Here is a 16,682-nt window from a genome sequence, read left to right on the forward strand (position 1 = left end):
ACTACTTCGGTGCAATGGAGTTTCTCTTTTATACCGCTTTTGGAAAGAAACAAGATGAAGGAAAGAGACCTCTGCAGATCTGAATGATCCACCAATAGATAGTTGACAACCTTCATGTGTCAACATCTACTAGAGTAGTCATGTGATTCCTTATCTGCCTATAAAAGGAATCACTTGACCTAGCCACAAAATGGGTTGGTGTGTTCCACAGTTTTACTTTATTCTCTCTAAGTTATTTGTTAAGTTTTTGTGTGTTCAAAAACTTAACATATTTTTCTGTTTATTGTTTATTGTTATTGTTGTTGTCAAACAACCATCCATGTTTTCATCGTTTAGTTTGAAATACATATAACTAAACAAAGTTCTTTACATCTCATCTCTATTCTTGTTATTTCGTATTTATATTACAAGTTATTTATCAAAAACACAAGTAGTGCATTCGAGGACCATCAAAAAGCTTTAACAAACTTTCAAAAACACCCCAACTATAAGCCATCTATCCAAAACACGCATATATGTGATATATTGCCTATGGAGAGAGTAATCAGCTTGGTGGTCAATATATCAGTATAGAGAAAGTCAACTTGGAGGTCAACATAACCAAGCTGTTAAGTTTTTTTACAGGATATACTTGAACCTTATGAGACATTAATCCACAACCTCATGGTTAGTTGGCTAACATGATACAAATGTCCACAAGGTCAAGGCTGTTGCCAAAGTATCATATTTATAGTTTCTCCCAAGTTATTTTTTTTTCACATGGCGTTTCACAGTGCAAGACATTATCTTAAGTTGATGATTACAGAATCACAACTATTCCAGGCAAAGTAATCTTCCTCAATGCTTATCAACAATTATAGGTGTCTATGAAATCAAAAACAGAAACTATGAGATTAAGATTCAAGCTCTCTATCTGTTAGGGTTATAGATATTAACTACTTAAAAACATAACCTAGTAAGTTTCAGGGATTATAGCTCACTATCTATTATGCTTTCAACCATATTATCATATTATAAATTACCTTATAACCCTTCCAAAGTTGTCTTTGCTGACCGCCTCTCAATATTAGACAACATAGCTCTCCTGGTGGAAATATTTTGGGCAATGAACTCGCATGATGATCACTCCAATCAATCCACCGGAGTTTCTTCATGTTTGAAATAACATGACGATTATGATGTGGCAACAAATCATACATATAGGAACCAAGACTTATTGCAAGAAAGGATATTGAACGGGCGTTTGGTGTTCTCAAGGGAAAATGGAAGATTTTGGACCATCCCCTCCGGCTATGGACAAAGGAGAAGATCGGAAAAGTCGTCGCCACGTGTACAATACTACACAACATGATCATAAAAGAAAACGGACGGACAATATCACCGGTTCATATTATGGATCCACCGGTGCCAAAAGTTTATAACCCGGAAGCAAACGGGAGTTACAAGGACGAGGATGTACATCATCGGCTCTGACTCATGCCTTGACGATCCAACGATGCAACCACCATCGGTTCAGAGTTTGATTTAGTTGTCTTCATTATCATGTAGAATTTAAATTTTTATGTACTTTTTATATGTTTATGTAATGTTTAGTTTTTTACAGGACATACTTGAACCTAATGAGACATAAACCCACAACCTCATAGTTTTTTTGTGATCCCTCACTCATCCTTACATTTATTAGATCAAGTTCAATGATTAAGATTAGCATTTGAAGTTTAAATCTTGACCATTGGATTTAATCTAATGGTTAAAGTTGATCTAACTTTAACTATAAAGTTGGATCAACTTTAGAGGATCTCAATCCTTCTTTAATAGCTTTCAAAAGGGCTGGAACGATGGACGTACTCACCCCGAGGAAGTGTTTCATCGTCCTTGTAAGTTCGGAATCCTTGTTGCACAAGAGCTGTATAGAGATGATCTACAAAGGTCTTGCAAGTGTCTTCTCCTCTAAAACTACGAAACACATCGTGATTCCACATTTGAGAAGAGGGAGGACAATTAAATTGGATAACAAAAACAGAAAGGGACGACAATAAAGTTACTGATCTTGAATAAATGTTAAGCTTACTTGGATTTCTAATCCCGTCTCTCTATTTACATGTAATACAAATGTAGCAACTTGCTTACCATTCAATAATAAGCTGTTAACAAGAGACAATAAAAATGAGACGGTTGGAGTATTGAATTTGTCAATATGACTCATCGAAATTCATCTACAAGTAGAGATAGCTGTTTAACATCCAATTGGAATTCGACTAGAAAACAATCTTCAAAGCAGACTTTGAATCATCTTTGATCTTGAATTTATGAGAATAATCCTTTTCATTATTAGAAAGTTCGGATGAAGCTGTCATTTCCATTATACCACTTTCACTTTTCTTGGGAACGAGTTTAACACCAAACCCGGTATCATAGCACCTGTCCTCATATGGAGTTGCATATGAGAAGTTGATAGAAAACCAGATTGTGTTAGATGCTGAGTCCCACCATTCAGTGTCTCTTAATGAACCAAATGAAACATAACCCACCCATGTTGCTAAACCACCTGCAGCAGACTCTTTCCAAACAGCAGATTCAGGATTCATGCCGATCATACTTCCCTTCTCGTGTTTCATGATTATATGTTGACTGCTGTTGTAGTTTTCACCCACAGCAGCACACATCAAGAATCCACAATAGTCATAGTACCAATTCTTTGGAAGTTGCAACGTACATGTTGTCCCTTTACGTAGAGAAGGGTCAAATGTCCTTGGAATCTCAAGGCCATGAAGTTGAAGACTCATTGAACTTTCAATTGCCTTTCCCTAATTAACACACATTCCATTTGATTAATTGTTACATAAATACCATTCTAATCTTCGATATAAGCTTGAAATTTAAAAATACAAGTTAATATACATACCTGAAGCATGGATTGGAGTAACCTTTCACCATTACTTACTGTACCTACCTTTCTAAGTGAGATTTGACTTAACCATATACAGTCTTTGCGAATATCTTTAACAACCTCAAGTGACTTGCAATCATTTGCGATGAGTATAGATATACTTGATGGGAGCTCAGGCAATACAACAAGCGAGTGGCAAGCTGTCAGGTTGAGAAATTTCAGCCGAGTAAGTTTGGAGATGCTGATTAGTAATCGTGAAAAAGAACTTTCACTTAGATCTAGCTCTTGTAAATTGGATAACTGACAAATATTAGATGGGATTTCTCCGTCTTTTAAAGAGCAACAGCTGAGACACAACTTTCTTAAGAGATGTGGCAGAAAGATGACAAGTGGTTGCCTCATCCGTGGCAAATGAAGCTCCTCTAAACAACATTTTTCATCAAAGAGATCTTCAGGTAGCGTCTCAATTTGCGTGAAACCGGTAAACTCAAACTTCTGCAAATGTTTTACGGCATGAAAGTTTCCTTCAATGCTTTTCAATTGTTGACACCGTTCCAACTTTAATGAAATAAGGTTGGTACAATGTTCTCCAATTGATGTAGGGAGAACTTCTATTCCAACATTGATCAAAGATAAATTTTCCAGGCTTTCCATATCTGCTTGGATCTCTGGGAACTCAAGGAGTGCCTCGCAAAACCATATTTCAAGAACCTTTAGTTTTTCCATCTGGACGATGGTTGGAAGCATTGAAAGCTTTTCGCATTGATGGATTGATGCGTAAACAAGACTTCTGTGGTGTCCAAGTGATGGATGAATCTTTTTTAAACTCTTACAAGACTGAAGTGTGAGCTTTTCAAGACATGGGAGTCCATCAAAATCAGGTGTCGTGACAAGGCCGTGTGCATTTTTGAGGTGAAGTTCTTTCAAACACGGTAGACGCTGATGCAAACACAAGTCCAATTTCCCAATATATTAATTAGCACAGTTTTTATGAGAAGTATGTATATGATATTAGAATACGTTACGTCTCATTATACATGTTATCAGCCCATCAATCACGTGAGAGTAGGACTGTCAATGGGTTCGCGTTGGCAGGTCAATCAGTAATACATAGCTGCTCATAGGGGGTGATGAAGAAGAAAAAATGTGGGGTAAGATGAGATGACAAGACAAAATATCAGACGCCAAATGGACTTTTGTGTACAAGTCTTATTTGAGGCAAAATTTAAAAAATGAAAGTACAATTGTTGTACAAGTCTTATTCTGAGGCAATTTGTAGAAATAGTAGATGGATAGGAGTATAAAGCTTTACCTTTAAACAAAAATTAAAAAATAGAAGCTTTTTGGTCGTTTTTTTGTCCCATTCCATGGCCCCTTACCTGAGTTACCTCCATAAGTAAAGTTGAAAAGAAAAGAAATTACTGTAATTCATTATCCAACCCGCCCAGAATGCAGCCTGTGAAATCATTTTATGGGTCCTCCACTAGCTGGACATTTAACGAAGATACACCTATGTCAGCCATCCTTACAAAGTCTATAATCTGCTATGCAACATGAAGACACAAAGATATCTCCATAAGACTTAAGCTATGCTACACTCCTGTTTCATTCAATATTTTAATGTGACAAAATGTGGTGAAAGAAATACAGGGACCAAAAGTTTATATGTAATATGGATAAAGCAAAAGGATGATCGTTGGAAGTTAAAAGTTTGTTAGAGACACTAAGTTTCATTCAAGTAATGTATATACATTTAGGTTGTCTCATCTCAATACTTCTATTTGCTATAAATTTACGCTAACTTACATGTATTATTAGTTAATATTCAGGGGTTGCTTATCATATGTTTTCCCCTATCATCTAATGTTGTTTGCAATACTGCACCAATATTCATTTCCATTACTAAGTGGTTGGAGACTTGTAGTCATATATCTACTAGAAAAACTTACAGTCGCCAGTCGGTTTACACTAGTACTACACTACTATTATCAAAGGAATGATCATATTACCTTAAAATCCTTCCAAAGTTCTTTGTGCAAGCTGTTATCCAACTTTAGGATAACTAGCTTCGTTGGTCGAAAATCTTCTGGCAATGGACTTGCAAGATAACCAGATAAATGAATGTACCGCAACTCATTTGAAAGAAAAGTAGGCGATTCAAAAACCATGGTTTCCTCCCTGAACTTAGAGTTAGACACCCAAAGAAACCTTAGTTTCTTCATATTTGAAACGAGCTCAGAAAAACGTGATGATCTGCCATCATATTTTATAGCTTCAACTTTGTCATTTTCCTGCAATTAAGGAACATAATGATGTAAGGATTAAGTTAGAGCATATCTTTTATGAATATTTAAGTATGTGTATGTATGTATCAGTCAGTTCACAAATAGGATATATTAATATATACCGTTGTTGTAGTCTCAGATGACAAGTTATCTATTTCTGCAGTTTTCCAAACCCTACTATGTTTATTAGGATCGTTGGGATATTCCCCTCGAACAATGTTATGTCCCATTTTTCGAACAGTATCATCCATATCAAACTCTTCATCAGAAATAGTTATGAGAGCCTTTTGTATCAACACCTTTACCCCTATACCAAGGTCATAACCACAAGCTTCAAGTATCTCAATTGCCTTCATTTTCTCTTCTCTCCTAAAAAAACATGCAATATCTAAGAATAACTCTTTCTGGTGTGGTTCGAGTCCATAGAAAGTTATTTTGTTTATATCTGTGATCATGCAACTTGGGACATCCTGTAACTTGGCCAAGACACTCTTCCAGTCGTCCTTGTCATTGTCATGTAGAAAAGAACCTAAGACTATAAGGGGTAAAGGGAGACCATCTGAATAAGAAACCACTTGTAATGAAAGCACCCCATAATCTTCTACGGGGTTATTTTCACGATATGCATATCTATAAAAGAGCCGTGCAGCCTCGTCATGAGATAACAAACTGGCCGGAGAGATGATATCTACCTCGTGACGTGTTAGCACAAACTCATATCTCGTTGTGATTATCACCCGGCTACCATCACCAAACCAATTATGTGATCCAGCCAATGCCTCTAGTTGGTCAAGGTCATCGACGCCATCAAGGAGAATCAAAACCTTCCTATGGCATAACGCACTTTTAATCAAGCGTTTTCCTTCTGCAACATCTGGCACTTCAAAATTTGTATTGGAAAAAGTTGATAGAAGTTTTTCTTGAAGATTTCCTAAACCATATTTGCTTGATTCTTCTCCAATATTGTCAATAATGCAGTGACCTTCAAATTGGTGATGGATTCCCATGCAAACAGATGTTGCAAGAGTAGTCTTACCACTGCCTCTAGGCCCCCATATCCCAATCATGCTCACACCAGCTGCCCCAATTTGTAGTTCTGATTTGAGATTTCTTGTGCGAGTTGCCATTCCAACAAGGGTTTCACCCATTTCTGAATTTCCGGATGACAATTCATCTAGAACGGTACCAACAACTATATTAATAAATTCTGCTTCATGCCTGCACATGGGAAATAGATGGGTATAATAATTGGTACGTATATACTCACTTACAGTCCTCTGAATTAAAATCGTTTCCAAAATTTCCTATTTACATTGAAATATCAAACTACTTGTCAAGACCACTATTTTTACAAACGGGAAACAGTCTGCGTACTTTCTAACAATTTGAATATCAGAAGTAAAGGGAATACGAGGTAGCATTAAATATTGAAATCCCATGAATTGAGGTAAGCACTAAGCAAAGGAAGAAAAGATTACCCAACGTTCCGGAAATCCCATCCAGCAAGGTTAGCGAATTCATTTAGTGCTTTTCTCCATGACTCAACTTTGTCATTGTGCGCCAACTCATGTTTGGCAAAAGCTTGACCAATATGGCCTCTCTGTCTTCTAACATCAGATGGGTCCGCGCCATAATAAATGGGGAGGACGAGTTGGCCTCTCTCCTCCTTGCATTTCATAATGTATTCAAGTTCATCCAAACACCATGATAAACCGGCATAGTTTTTGGAGAATACGACCAGAGCAATACGGGATTCTTGGATAGCGTTCAAGAGAGATGGCCCGATGGTATCACCCACGTCAATTGTTATGTCGTCTTTGTAAGTATGGACTAATTCTCGTTGAAGAGCATGGTAGAGATGGTCTACAAAAGACATGCAGATGTCTTCTCCTCTAAAACTAAGAAACACATCATATTTCCACGATCGAGACGAAGAGACAGGATCCAAGTGAGAAGCAGACGCATTCCATCTGTTAAGTTGCCAGGAACATATAATTTTAAACATTACTCTTATTAATAATCTATATATGTAAAGAAACACATGCATGTGGCTTATCTCTATTAAAATGAGTGAAAATAAAGGTTCTCCTATATTTTCTTGCTAATAAATTGAAAACATTTTGGGACGGGAGAAATTAAATGAAATAAAACAGAAAAAAATAAAAAGAAATTTAATAGAAAGAAATGAAACTTGTGGAGAAATGTAATAGATTTAATTGTTTGGTAATGATGGAAACATTGACTTAATACTTTATAACCAAAAACCTTAAACATTCAACCAATTTTATACAAACCCATTTACTAAAAGAAAAGGTTTTAAAATTTAAAACATCAAAAAACCATCTAATTATCATTTCCTTGTATTTTTCTTCCTTTTGGATGAAAATCAAACTAGAACAAAACTATTTCTTGAGAAAGTATCATGTCCTTGGCCATAGTAATTTCCCTTACCAACCAATTAATGGAAACAAAATCATTTTTCATTTCGTTTATCTCAATGCTTTCTATTAAACACTACGTACATCCGGGTGGGTGATATGTTCATGCTAAAATAGATTTACTAAGGAGTATCTTATATGTGTGTTTTAAATCAATATATACACTATAATTAATGATAAATCAATCTAATTTATATGCTTAAAAATCAACCTAATCATATGATTATGACATGTAGAGAAGTTTAGATATGATTAGAAAAGGTAATCAGAGGATTTCACATGTCAAATATTTAAGGTTTTAGGTTTTTTAGTTAGATGAGTTAGATTAATTTATTATTTTTCATATGATCCATTTTGAGTGTTTAAAAACGGAGGCAATGCAATTCTGGTGATTTTATTATTTATAGTAAGTTGTATGTAAAGGTTGAACAAATTTTTCCTCACAAAGAAATAAAACAGATAAAAGAATAAGTCTTTAAACAAATTAAGGATAAATGTCAAACTCAACATCATCATTTTTCTCATTTTTTTTCTATCGAAAATAATGATGTAACAATACAACTAAAAGCTGCCACATTATCATTGTTACTGTATAAAATAGAACAAAATAAAACGTTTCCAACTCCTTTCCATCCCATCTTTTCTCATCCATTTCCCTGCAATTTCTCTCTAGTCATTTTACCTTTCTGATACTTATCTAGATAAAGATTTTCCAAAGTTCAAATGACTTTATACGTAAAGTTAAAAGATCTTTTATCATTGAATTAAAATTAAAATTAAAAGTTCAGTATTTAAAATATTTTTTAATTTTAACCAGCTAACTTTAGTAAGAGGATTAGTTGTTGTTTGATAACCATTTCATATAGCAACAAAGAAAAAAAGCAGGCTTTCAGGTTTTTGTTGCTATTTCTAATCCAATAGTTAAAATCCTTTAACTTGACCTATATATAAAATTCATTTATACTTTAAAGGATCTCAATCCTACAAAATTACGGTTATGCACACCTAAACGAGAAGTGCAATATATTTTAGGTTTATGACTTAGTTTGAGGTAAACCATTTACCCTTCCAAATAAATAAATACAAAGTTTAACAAATTCCTTACAAAACCTTATTTTATGATAAATCTACGTTTTTGTAATTAACTTAATATCCTAAACAATAAAATAAATGATACAGTAAATGATACAGAGAATTTAGGAGAAAGAGAGAAATGATTTTATTTGATTATCAATTATGATTGTATTTCACTAAAATTGGGTATTTATACAAGGATAATCAGTCGTTGACTGATTTTGACCAAATAAGTGAATAACCGCCTCAAACGGCTAACATGAAACTTTCAAACTATTTGACACAAACACCCCCTGACTTATTTGTATTTTACATATCAACCTGAAACTAAAAGTAAAACTAATATTTAACGTTACATACCTTGATTGTTCAATGGGCACAGGGGAATATGTCACATTATCCTGGGCGCGTGATGCCTATTGGTAAAAACAGAAACATTCTACAAATCAGGTACCGTTTTATAAAACATTACAAGATACAATCAAAAGTGATTATCCAATCATATAACAGTGAAACATTCTCTAAATTAATAGTGTTGGGATTAAGATATTTTATTAATTTAATAAATTATTAATTTATCGAGTGCTAATTTTAACTAATTTTTTTAAGTTGGATTTGGACAAATTATTAATTTTATCCCGCTTTGATCCTACAAGTACTCCCTACATAGATGAGAGTACTCCAAACTCCCTAGTTGACCGATCTACAAACATCTAGTGACTTCGGCAATTGTTGTATTCAAATGATACTCCGCTAATCATACATGATCACTAATATGTTCTTGTGTTTTATGGTTTGTTAAACATGTCCTAAGATGTCTCTATGTTCTATGTTTTTGTATTCATTCTAAATTCTAGAGTATTATGTCTTAAGGGGCGTCTATGTTTATATCTTGTATTCGATCTATGGGCACCTAGCACACATGTCTATTTTGTCTTTTGATTGGAGGTTTTTCTGAAGTTAGTCTCTCAACTTTTAGAAGGAGGCAACTTACAAGTTTGTCTATATTATACCTTATCCTATGATTGAGTACCGTTGTTGTAGATATAACGTACATAGTTATTGAGAAAATTACTAGTGTAAATATGTGTCGAAAGGATACGTATATTCTACCAAGTTTAGAAATACTTACGAGCTGGCGACTCAAAGCCTTCTCAAGTTGCTCCACGACCACGCTCATAAATGGTCGGTTTTCTCTACGGGCATCCAAGCATTGAGAGGCAATGAACGAAAACCTGTCAAAGGAGTCTTTGGCCATTTGATTCCGCAGATTGGAATCAACGATTTGCTCTAACGCTCCTTGTTTGTAATATTCAAGGGCCACTTTAGCTAAAATCTGAGGTTCGTCCCCAGGCTTTTGTTCAACAATATACGCCGGCTTTCGACACAAAACCTCAAGCAATACCACCCCAAAAGAATAAACATCAGATTTCTGTGTGAAAGTATACGTACGAAAACATTCTGGGTCAACGTATCCCGGTGTGCCACAAACATTGGAGATAAGAAAAGTATGTGTCTGATGTGCAGGACCCATTTTGGATAGCCCAAAATCGGAAACCTTAGCTTTCATGTTCTCATCCAAAAGGATGTTTGAGCTCTTGACATCGCGGTGGATGATTCTTTGTTTAGATCCAACCTCATCGTGTAGGAACTGTAACCCACGCGCAGCGTCTATGCAAATCCGCAGACGCTGCACCCATGTTAGTTTGTTATTTTTTAATAGTGACTCAAGACTCCCATTGGTTTCAAACTTATAAACGAGTAACTGCTCACCACCTTCTTTACAAAATCCGAGAAGAGATACAATGTTTTCATGTTTGTATTCTGAAAGTAAAGTAACTTCGGTCACAAATTCACGCTCTCCTTGCCCACGCGTCTTATCTAACTGCTTTACGGCAACCTTGCCATATCGTTTGGATTCGCCTCGGTACACCTCCCAAATCCAGCCGATGCGATTAAGTTGTTTTCGGAAAAATTGTTAGTTTCCAATAATATGTCTTTGAGAGAAATCTCCAAGTGCTTTACATCTTTAAGGGGAGACATATGATCTTTAACTAGAATTGTGATGTAAATAATAATAACGAAGACAAGACACACACTAAATAATAAAGAGATGTGCAGAAGAACAAGAGGAGGGTAATGATTTGAAAAAGAAAAGTGTGATTATATAAAAGAAGAAAGAGACATGAAAGAGCAAAAACCGAACCAAAAACCAAAAAAACCATAAAAACCGAAAAAACCGAATAAAAAAATCAAAAATTATTGGTTTTGGTTTTTTAAAAACCGAAAGTTGTGGTTCGGTTTTGTTTTCTAATGAAAAACCGAACCATAAAAACCGAACCGAACCAAAACTATATTTTTACTTTATTTTATATTTATATCATTTTATTATTAATTTTTGATAAATATGTTATTATATTTGCATTTTTAGGTGTATATAATAATATCATTTATATGTTTTAAGTGAAAATACATAGTAAAAATAATTTGTTTTAATAATTGTATAATTAAAAAACGTGTAAAAGATATAAATAGTTATATATAAAATTTGTTTGAAGTTTGTACAACTTACTTTTATGGATTTGTTGTCATTGTTGTAGTGTTATATATTGTTACTAATATTGTTTTGAAAACTTGTTGAAATTAGTTAAGGTGTAATTATAGGGTATAAACTTATAAATTTTTGAAGCTCAATTTGACCCAAACCACAAGTGGTTAAAAAACCGACTAAAACCGAAAAACCGAACCGAAATAGACACAAACCGTAAAAACCAAAATTCAATGGTTTTAGTTTTTAAAAACCGAATTATAACAGTTCGGTTTCGGTTTTAATCAAAACCGAATCAAACCAAACCGTACTCACCCTAGAGTTTAACAGATAGGTTCTACATGTGTTCCATTATATAAGACGAAAATGTCGTTGACTGAACACTACTAACCGGAAATTGTGGAGGAATTTTCCTACTGTGGATTTAGTGGGTTGGTAGAACAATAATGCAACTGGGACAGCAACTTATATTATATTACATATGTACTAAAAAGGTAATATGAATATGGAAGAATGTTTGGTACCGCAAAACGATGAAGAAAAAAAATCTTTATTTTTTAAACAGCGAAGAGCCGAACTACGGGTATCCAAACTGGATACTAAGGGCCTACCCGATTCCCTCCCCCCGCCCGCCCCACCCGATAATTCAACTCGCACGCCAAGAATATTGGCTGGAAACAATGCTCGAGATGGGATTCGAATATGTGACCCTTGTTACAACATCCGGGGTGTCCAACCACTGCGCTAGCAAGTGAAGGACAGAAAAAAAATCATTTTACCTCTAGATTTTTATTAAATACACATTTCACATACTCAGGATGTGAGTAAAGAAGTTTTTCAAGCCAAGAGTGCAGTCGGCAACTTGCATTGGCTATGTATATCAACTCTATTTGGCAGATCCTTGTAAGTGTTGGGTGCATGTTATGTGACCGTTTTTTTGTGTTGTAGTGCCAAATTCTGTCATTCCACTGGAAACCTAATTTTATAATTGGGGATTTTCGACTTTGAGGCTAATATTATATTTTTTTTGTCGGAATCGATGCCGGAACCGGCTTGTCGGTGCTCCTAACGTACTACACCCCTTTCCGGCGAGATGTGAAACCCCTTTCTAGGGTTCCTTTACATCGCCGGCCATGGTTGTTCACTTTTCTAACAACCCCTTTTTTGGGGAATTCTGTTTATTGTTGTCGTTGTTTTTACGGTGGTCCTTTTTGGGGTTTCTGCTTTGAGTGGCGTTGCTGCTTATTCCAACGGCCTTTTTTTGGGGTTTCTGGTTTGAGTGGCACTGCGGCTGGTGACCCCTTTTTGGGGTTTCTGGTTAGTGTTACTTTATATTTCCAGCGAGCCCTTTTTGGGTTTTCCGATTAACTGTTTAAACATATAGGGAAATGTGAATCTAATCTTAATCATTACCCAAACCATTTCTTTCACCATATCAAAATTCCATTTCAAGATGTCAAGATTATTTGTTTCCTTTTGATAATTTATCTTAAAAATCCAACCTTTCATACAAACATACAAAATTTCAAGACTTTTGTTATGGCACGGATTGTTCAAGTAATTCATATCAAGGCTTATATCCGTCCGTTCATGAGAATCAGGAGCTAAAAGGTCCAGGGCTAGTTTAAATAATAAAAGATAATGCATGAAATTACTACTAGCTTTTAAATTAACCAATTTAATGCTTCCAAAACTATTTAAAGCATAAGAGGTTAGAAAGCTCCCTGAATAACCATGCTTGGGTTTCAAATCATCTTGACTAATGCCATGATCTTTCTTATCTGGCTCCTTCTTTCGTGCCATGACCTTCCTTATAGATGTGTTCGGCTTTGGCACTCCTACAAACAAATGAAAAGAAAGCATTTTAGTATATAATAAATCAATTAAATTTGAATGCTTACGTGATTGAGTGAGAATGGATTTCGCTTCAGCTTTCTTTGGTGGAATCATAGACTCCCCCACACTTAAAGTGTTGGGTGGTCTAAACTGGAAAAGTGAGAAACCCTCGAGCAAGACATTGGATTTCTCCCAAGTAACGTCTCCTGTATCTTCATTAATAGCTTCAATGATGGTTGGAAAATTCCTTATGGTGGATACAAGCTTGCTTCCCATGGTTGGAGTAGTCACTATCTCTTCATCCCATATGATTTCATGCTTGTCTTCCCATTCGGCTTCATCCCAAATGACTTCACTATTTTTCTCCAATTCTACATCAACACGGTCATTTCCATGCTCACTGTTCAACTCGTGTGGTTCCTTTCTAACCTTCAAAACAGAGTTAGTAATACCTGGAACACAAATAGATATAGAAATCACCTCACCATAAAGTGAAGTAAAATATTCCTCACAAACAATATCATTAAAATCCTCAGCGCTCATGGAAGGTATCTCGTGTGTCTCAAAATCATGCTCCTCATCCACGTTATCCTCATGCTCATCGATAATGGGCAACAACTCGTGTGATTCAGATGGAGACATTTTGATGATCTTCCCTTGTTTCTTCTTCTTCTTCTTCTTCTTCTTCTTCTTCTTCTTCTTCCGGTTGAGCATATTTTTCCATATACCTAAATATCTCATATACATTCATCGAGGAGAATTCATCACCAAGTATTTCCCTTGTTTCTTCTTCCAACCCACGACAATATATCGAAACAAATTGACGAATTTTAAGGTACTTGTTCAACTTATCAACTATTCCTTTTAACCTTAACCAAGCTTCCTCATAAGTTTCATCTAAAAACTGCTCAAAGTACCGAAGCTCGTTAGGATATTCTTCCTCGGATTTATAAGCTTGATATACCATAAGTGTCACTAAATCTGCAAAACAGACACTAGCACAACCCGTGAAAAGCACCGATGGTAAACAAAGTAAACTAAATAAAAATTAAAAATTAAAACTAAACTAAGCTAAACTAATAAAACAAGTAACTTCCTCGTAAAGAAATACAAGAAAGGATCAAACTACAAAATCTCAAACTAAACTCTTAAAATCAGTCCCCGGCAGTGGCGCCAAAAACTTGATGTGTAAAATCTAGTCTTAAGTTTATAAACAAGAACTACCTAATTACTGACTACTACACACTCTCGGGCAGTGGACCCGTTCGTATGCAATATAGTTTAAAGGTAAGTCCAGGATCGAACACAGGGACTGATTAAGAGTAAGCGAGTTTTAAGTAGCTAAAAAGAGTTTGGTTTTTAAAGACACCACGTCATCTTGAATTTTGAAAAAGAAGTTAACAAAGATTAAAGTTAGCAATTCCTAAGAATTCAATTGAAAAGAAGATTGTTGTAATCAAATTTAATTAAAAGGTCATCTACCTCGAATCCATGACACTATAAATTTAGGTTGCACTTAATTGAAGAACCAATTCAAATATGTTGATTAATAACCGAGAACTAAACAAAGACTCACCCCGTATCCGTCAAGTTCGTTACTTTGTTAAATTTCCTTAATTAACTAGTTCCATTACTAAGACCGGTACCCCAAGACGCCTTTCATAACTTTCCTAGCCAATTAGTTGTTTTGGTTAATTAGATAACAATTGTGTCTATTGATTGTACCCAACCAGTAACCCGTTAACCCTTATTAACTATCAATTACTTCCTACCGTACCCGTCATAGAAACAATTGTTTCCAACCAAGCAGTCAAAATAACTTCTACACAACCTAGTTACCACTAAGATCATGCAAAAACTATCCGCAATTAAGAGTTAAATAACAAAGAATTAATAAGCTAAGATTACGACACAACGTTAAATCAAATCAACTTGAATTATAAAAATAGTGCAACCATCATTCAATTGTATCACTTCATCTTAGTAGATGATTAAAAACACTTAGCTACACATATTAAAACCAATAAACATGAAAACAATAAATAAAATAAAAGAGTTCATGCTATAAAGTCTTTAAATTATTGTAACTAATAATAATAAAATAGAGAAGAAAATCAAACGCGAATTTTTAGTTATGCAGCTGCTGATGTCGACAAAACCAAAACAAAAGCCGAAGGCTCGGCTTTTGTCTTCTCTTGCGAATGTACGTACCACGAACGAACCTCAAAATTGGCGGCTCCCACTTGCACTGACTCTAAAACTCACGTCCAAAAATCCCCTCCCAATTAATTTTTTTCGATAGATGGCTCCAATTATATATATATATATATATATATATATCCCTACATTATATAAATCTCACTTCAAATTTTGTTAGTTATTGCCTATGTGGCATGCTTAAAAATACAAGAAAGCCCAAAAATCATTACAATAGTGCTCCTTGGAAGGTTTACGGATTAGTTACTTTTATAAAAAGTTCAAATTTTTGAAAACGGATTAGTTATGCTTTCAAGAAGTTCAAATTTTCGAAAATTTGAATATGTAACCGTTCGTGTATTGCTTGTGGCGGTTACTTCCTTGCATGTCTATGTCTATATAAGGCCACTTCCATTCAGTTTTAAGGCATTTCAAAACGTAAACACATAACAAATCAACTTTAGCATGGTTTCACTAAACCATGTTTCAATTAGAAATTTGCGTCCAAATAATAAGCCATGTATGATAACGGTTAGAATTCGCGGCTATGGAAGCAATCTCTCTATGGAGATGTTAATAACATAGGTAGTTTTGAGATGATCTCGATGGACGAACATGTAAGTATTCATTGTTTGTGAATTTTTCTTTTTTGATTAGATTACTTTTTAACATAACTTTCTTTTGAATTTATAACTAGCTTTTTAACATTCTAATGTATAAACATTTTTGTTTTGACAGTTTGATAAAGTGGTTGTTGTTGCAACAATCGGTTTTATTCCAACAGACCAGTTATGGTATTCAATGGAATGTGTAAACTGTTCTCAAGAAGTTAAGTTGACCGATCTCTACATGGATGCAGTCGACATTATTGATGCTTTAAGGGACAACAAAATGTAGATTTGTTGTTCATGTAACAAGGAAGGAGTTCTCATCAATCCTAGGTATATATTTATATTTCATATTAAAACTCTATAATCATTAAGTTGTGTGGTAAATTTGTATCTCTGTTTTTTTTTTGTAGGTTTAATGTGCAAGTTAGGATTTGTAGATGCCACTAGTGCTATTGGAGTTAAAATGAATGATCAACAAATTTCAAATCTTATACAAAGAACAACCTATCAAATTTGTGATGAAAATTATGAGGTAATTTTGGTTTATTTTAGTGCTAAATAAGACTTTTCTATGCATTTTAAGTCATTAATTTTTTTTAAAATGGTCATTAGTTGTAATAGGAGTACATTTACTTCGCTACATGCATGCTTGAACTGGTGTTAAAAAAATTATTTAAGGTTATAACGCATCTACGTGGGTTTATATATCAAAGTGGGGGAAAATTCATAATACCTATCACATCCAGGTAACCAACATAATCCTTCTTATATGCGCCTACTATGGGCAATCAATTTAATAATTTC

Source organism: Erigeron canadensis, chromosome 1, assembly GCF_010389155.1.
Source record: "Erigeron canadensis isolate Cc75 chromosome 1, C_canadensis_v1, whole genome shotgun sequence".
NCBI classification, from domain to species: Eukaryota; Viridiplantae; Streptophyta; class Magnoliopsida; order Asterales; family Asteraceae; genus Erigeron; species Erigeron canadensis.